The following is a 6,187-nucleotide window of genomic DNA, read 5'->3' on the forward strand; positions in this document are numbered from 1 at the left end:
AAACGGCTCTAATGAATCTGGCCCAAAGAAGGACAAACACTTGAATCTAATATTTTTTAAAGGAAAGATAAAATTTCTGGTACCTTTCAGTTCACTTGACTTTAATCTTTAAGAAATAAAAACAGCCCTAAAGACTACGGTAAAATGCAGGTCAGATGCAAGGTTTGCTAAGCTTTTTGAGGTTACATACTGTCTTTTGGGTTTTGAGACCTGTCTGTCTTGCCTGCTTCACAATTGCTAGGGCCTGGGGATATATGGAACTAAACACACCCTAGATTAAGAAGGTAAACCTTTGCAGCACTTACCACACAATTAAAGCAATTTAGCAGGTTTTACATTAAAGTTAAAAATTGCCAGGAGTTACCATTATATCACGTAATCTAAAAATAGATTTACACGCAAGATGCCTAAGAACGGTAAAATGTGTTTTTTAGTAAAAGCTTATAAGAAGGCACGGAAATGTAAACTTTTGCCTTGGGTTAAAGGATTGTTTTGAGTTAGGTAGGAAAAGTTGAACGTTCAAACAAGTGATAGAAGCATTGTGGAAGTTAATCTTGCAGAAGAGGTTGTCTATGTGAACATATTGACTAAATTCAAAGGGTTATAAAAGTTTTTGCTTCTTTAAAATTTCTCAGTACCATTTTGGCAAAATAAATAATTTATGGTAACCTGGAATTCTATTTCATAATATCAAGTGCTTTAAACATATTTAATAGGCTTCCCAAAATCAAACTTCAATTTCCAAATGGTCTTTCCTGACACCTAACTCTTTGGATAGTCCAGAGGGCCCCTAGAATGTCCAGAAAAGAGAAGTAAACAGGATTATTTGACATGTTTAGGTACATGGTATTGCCAAAATGATGTTCAGTCTTCTTTAGGTTATATCTTGGTAAATAATGCTAATATATGTTCCAATATTGTATGGGATTTCTAAAATTCTCATGTCTAAGTGTATGCTATCAATCATAATAAGGTTGTGATGTTATTGTAAACCATGGAGATAACCAAACTTCTTTGTCAATTTTGTTTCTAACTGTAAATACCCTGGACATTTTGTAATTCACAGACAATTGTTGTCTTGTTTTAATCCTTTTCAAAAGATTGTTTATAACAAGCTATAGAACTTTAACAGGTGCTCTCAAAAACAGATTTCTGATAACTTTAGAGATTGTAACATTGGAATAAAAGAAAATGTACAGGACTCATAAAGAGCTGAAATATTCACAAATATCAAGCAAAACAAGAGTTAACTAAATGGACTGAACTGAAAAAGCTGAAGCAACCTTTTTGACTTTTGCTTGGAATATTGATGACCCTTGTTTTGTTTTTCAGTCAAGGAAACTCATTTTGAGCTATTTATGGCCTTTAATAATTAAGCAAGGTGTACTCCTATTATCAAAATTTGGAGCATGTTTGTTTCTCTCTCTCTGCCCAGTTCCTCCAGAATTTAGAACCTATCTGTGAGTATTCTTAACTTATGGCAATATAGTTGTTTGCATCCGTGCAATAAGAATCCATTTTTCTTTTGCAACAGAACGCAATTGGAGAAAGTGGTTATTTTACCAAGGCTTTGACTGGAAGGGTATGCTTCCTCTTAAGGAGTTAATCTCAACTGACAGAGCCAATAAAAGCCCAGTGGGGAAACTGGCCTCATACCCTTGTCTACATAGTCCCTGTACAGGGTTCCTGACCTGTGGTCAGTAAAGAATATCACTTTCTAACAGGTCTAGGAGCTCCAAGTTTATCTTGGGAACTTAAGAGGAGAGGATTACCCAACTCACAGGTGTTTAAGGATACAAACCCATGGATGGGCTCAGTTTTAAAAGGTCTTATCTGAGACTCCTTTTGGAACAGACTTCCATCAAAGCCAATCTAAAAGGCCTATGTAAAAATAATTATTCTTGCTGGACTTTATGCAAATAATCAGGCCAAGTATAAGACTAAACTCTATTTAAACAACTAATTCCTATGATTATTTGTTTCTTAACAAAAATGAGGACTGGAGAGACAGAAATTACGTTCCAAAACTTATCATATATTTGTCACTAAATTCTAAACTCAATAGTTGTTTTTGAGTTTTTGCCTGTATTTTAGACTAACCCTGCTTGCTCCTGTGAACCAACCAGCAATCCCTGGCTGCAGCTCAGAAAGAACAAAAGGGATGGGTAACATAGAAATCTGGATCAATAGTCTAGTTCCGAGCAATTATCCTGCAAATCCTGCCAGGTGATGGGAATAAATAGGATGCCCCAGACTTGGAGGTTTTCTTTTGGGGAAAGTGAGACCAAGGGAGCTAACCAAAGCTGAGCATCATGCACCCAAATCCCAGCAAGCGTAACTACAGCTACCAGTTATCTGGGTGTGTCACAAGACGTCCTTTCCTCTCCCTTGTTGGAGGAGGACTTAATTCCACAGCCTCACTTTAGCATTTGGCTTATGATAAGGAGTCCATGCAACCCCCCAAGATACATTCTTGTCCCAGACTCAGTTCCAAGTGTTGGGTCAAAGCCCTAGGAAGAAAACTGGATCTGAGGAATCCAGAGGCAGATAGCAACAGAGGTTAAAAGGCACAGCACAGGTGAGTGTGGCTCATTCCTGCTGATTAAGCCAAGCCCAAGCTTCCTGTTTCATGGATAAAGGCTATATTAATATCCATAGCATAAATGCGATCTAGGGAACTCCAAGGCTACTGACAGCAGGGGAAACGGCATACGTGGGTAAGAGTGGATGTCTCCCCTGCTGACCCCCCCTGCTTCATAGGTGCAAGCCACTTTAAAACCCATGGCAGCACCTGCCAAGGTCACTGGAACTTGGGGATGCAAGGATGGAAGATGAAAAGAGGACACTCTTCCCTCTCTCCCTCATATATCCCATGTATCTGCTAGGAAAAGAAGGGAACCAGAGATGTCTGCTCTCCTCTTTCTAGATGGGTAGCGATTCATCTTCAGTCTGTACCTCTTTCGAATGCATCCTGAACCCCTGGGACTCCTTTAAAAAATGCCTTCTTTTTTCCTGTTTCCCCCTCAGTTCTCTCTTCACAAATAGGTAGTTGCATCTTCATACTATGAGACACTCACATCAGATGCATCCTCCAAACTGGAAAGAGTTAATTTCCCAAACCTTAAACTGGTTGGCTTAGGATTGGGCTCAGGGGAAGGAAACCCAGAAGCCCAACATTCCGGCAAAAAGGTGAAGTTTTTTACTTTAAACAATTTTTTTTTTTAACCAATCGGGCTTTTGGCCTCCCTCTCCTTGTGCAAACTGGAAAAAGACCTTAGAATTTTTGAGCTGTCTTTGTCCCTCCCTTTGTTTTGCTTTGATATATGTTTTCTAATAACCCGGTTTGTTTGTCCTTGCCTTCAGGCCATCGAACTCCAAATGGTCATGCAACCAGAGCCTCTGACAATGGCCCCTTTTGCCAGGCACCCTTAAATAGGCCTCTGAGGAAGCTCTGACTGCCGTTTCCCCAAAACAGTGCCACCTGTCAGCAGGAAGCTGTTAAGATTGGTCTTTGTCCTTATCCTTATTTTAAGGGCAGTTAGATGTACTTCTTTAGAGGGGGGAATGAGACAGCCAAGTGGGAGAAGTTCCCTGGAAAAACTCCAACCCACCTGCGCACTGGGGTGGAGCCTCAAAAATTTGCACCATTTGTAGCGGGGAGGAGCCTGGCCCCTCCTCTTCCCGTGTGGAAACTGGAGTTTGAACTCCAGGGCAGGAAGCACTCTAGCGAGGGACTCTGGCCTTGCAGAGAATCCCTGTTTCCTTTTAATTCTTCCTTTTTACTCAATAAAGCCCTGTCTTACTCACCATTCAAATTGTCTGTGAGCCTGAACTTTCATGGCTGTGGGACAAAGAACCCCGACTTTAGTTGAACTACGGAAAAATCCTGCAACAGCACAAAGCAAGACCAAGTGCTGCCATCTCTGTAGAATAGTAAGTCATGTGGTTTGGCTGGAAAGCAAGCATGGTGGGCATAGCAGTGGGAGGTAAGGCTGGGAAGATAGGTTACAATCAATTAGAGAGCTTTGAATGACAAAGGAGGTGATAAACCTGTGGCAGCCATGAGAATGTGCCTCATGGATCTCTAATATAGTTAGTATAGGCAGTATAATTGATCAAGCTCTTTAGCTGCTGTACTTGAGATACATTTCGGTGCTTATGCTAAGTCTCGCTTTCCTATGAGCTGTTTTCAGCCAGTGGCTAAGTATGTTAGAGAGACTTGGGACACCTTTGGTGGCTTGAAGACTTCTCAATGGCCCTGATGAATCTTAGACTGCACAGCAGTCTAAGATGTTTCTACCCAACCTTTCTCCCCTCTCTTTTTCACTCAGTATCAGACTTGTGTTGCAATCTGATGACTCTTCCAGTTTTTCACTCCTTTATTTTAGTCTTCTTTCAGTTACTATAGCAGAATATATAAAGCAAAATAAATTTATTTTCTTTTACAAAGAAAAGAAATGTATTTCTTATAGTTCTGAAGGCTGGGAAGTTTAAGATTAAGGAACTGTCATTTAATTGGCCTCTGGTGAATGTCTTGATCTGCACTATAACATGGCAGAGAAGTGAAAGCGGAAGTGGACATGTGGAAGAGGAAAGAGATGGCTGTCTGAATTCCTTCGTGATGCTGGAACCTCCCTGACCCAAACACCTCTCACTAGGTTCTACCTCCCAACACTGCTGCATGGAGGAATTAAGGTTCCAACTCATGGACTTTTGGGGGACACACTCAAACCTTAGCATACTCTCTCCTTATTTTCCTTCATATGGGTATTTTCCTTAATAAAATCCTTGCATATTTAGTCTCATTTTGACATCTGACCTGGATTAAGTAGAATCTAGTCTTAGAAGCCTTGTACTTAGCTTCATTAATCCATTTAGTCACAGGGCATAATGGGCAAGAAAGTGAGTCCTGTTAACACATTCTGCCTCCTTGGAAACAGCCAAAGTTGCAGGTCAGTAGCAGCAGCTTCCAGGATGAAAGACTGATGGTACGAAAGAGGCTTCCCTTTTTATCCTCATTATAATGTGGATGCTGGATTCTTTCTGGGTTAAGCATTTTCAATCTTTATTATTTGAAATTATTGTTTCAAATTTTATTACATACCATGGCCCTAGTATTTTATTTAAAATATCTTTATTTTTCTGTAAAGAACAAGTATGCCATATTTAGCTTTTGATAGAAAAAATTAAGAAACTATCATAAAGGGAATAGTTAAAAGAAAGGTTAGTAAAGGGAGCCATCACAAGGAGAGATTTTGGAAAAGGGTGGTGTCTTAGTCCATTTTGTGTTTCTATAACAGAATATCTGAGACTGGGTTATTTATAATAAACAGAAATTTATTTGGCTTAGTTGTAGAGGCTAGGAAATTCAAGACCAAGGGGCCAGCATCTGATGAGGGCCTTCTTGCTGTGTCCACCCATGGCAAAGGTGAAGGCAGAAGGGAAAAAGAGTGTGTGGGGAGAAGAGGGAGCCAAACTTGCTTTTATAACCAACACACTCCTGAGATAATGGGATTAATCTTTTCATGAGGGCAGAGACTTCACCTAATCACCTCATTAGGCCCCATCTCCCAATACTATTGCAAGTTTCAAACACATAACTTTGGGGGACATATTGAAACTATTGAAGGTGATAACCAGTTGACATTCTTTACAGGAGAAGAACAAAAATTGTAAACTGCAGTTGGAGCACCAAGGCTGAACAGAAGGAGGAATTTGTCCTTGAAGAATGGGAAATTTCATGGGCTACTCTCTGAAAGCAATTTTTATTTTTATTTTTGAGAGATCTCAAACTAATGGTTTCTAGATTTAATGTACACAGGAATCATCTGGGGAGCTTATGAAAACTGTGGATTTCAGCAGAGATTTCTATTCAGTAGGTTGAATTATTACTATGTTTATATTCAGGAATCTTCACTTCTATAAGCTCCCTGAGTTATTGTGATGTAGGTGGTCTGTGGCTAATATTTTGAAACAAACTACTCTAGATGGTTTTCCTGGGATAGTTTGATGTTCAGGATATATGGAGGCAGAAGGATAGACTGATGAGCCTTCTTTAACCTTTGAGTCAACCTCAGAGGCAGGGTTCTCTATAAATAAACTATTTACATTTTTCAAAGATACCAGAACATTTGGAAAGATTTCGAGAGATTTCTAAAAATTTTAGGGATATAAATTTAATAATATT

This window comes from Gorilla gorilla, chromosome 1 (assembly GCF_029281585.2).
Source record: "Gorilla gorilla gorilla isolate KB3781 chromosome 1, NHGRI_mGorGor1-v2.1_pri, whole genome shotgun sequence".
Lineage (NCBI taxonomy): Eukaryota > Metazoa > Chordata > Mammalia > Primates > Hominidae > Gorilla > Gorilla gorilla.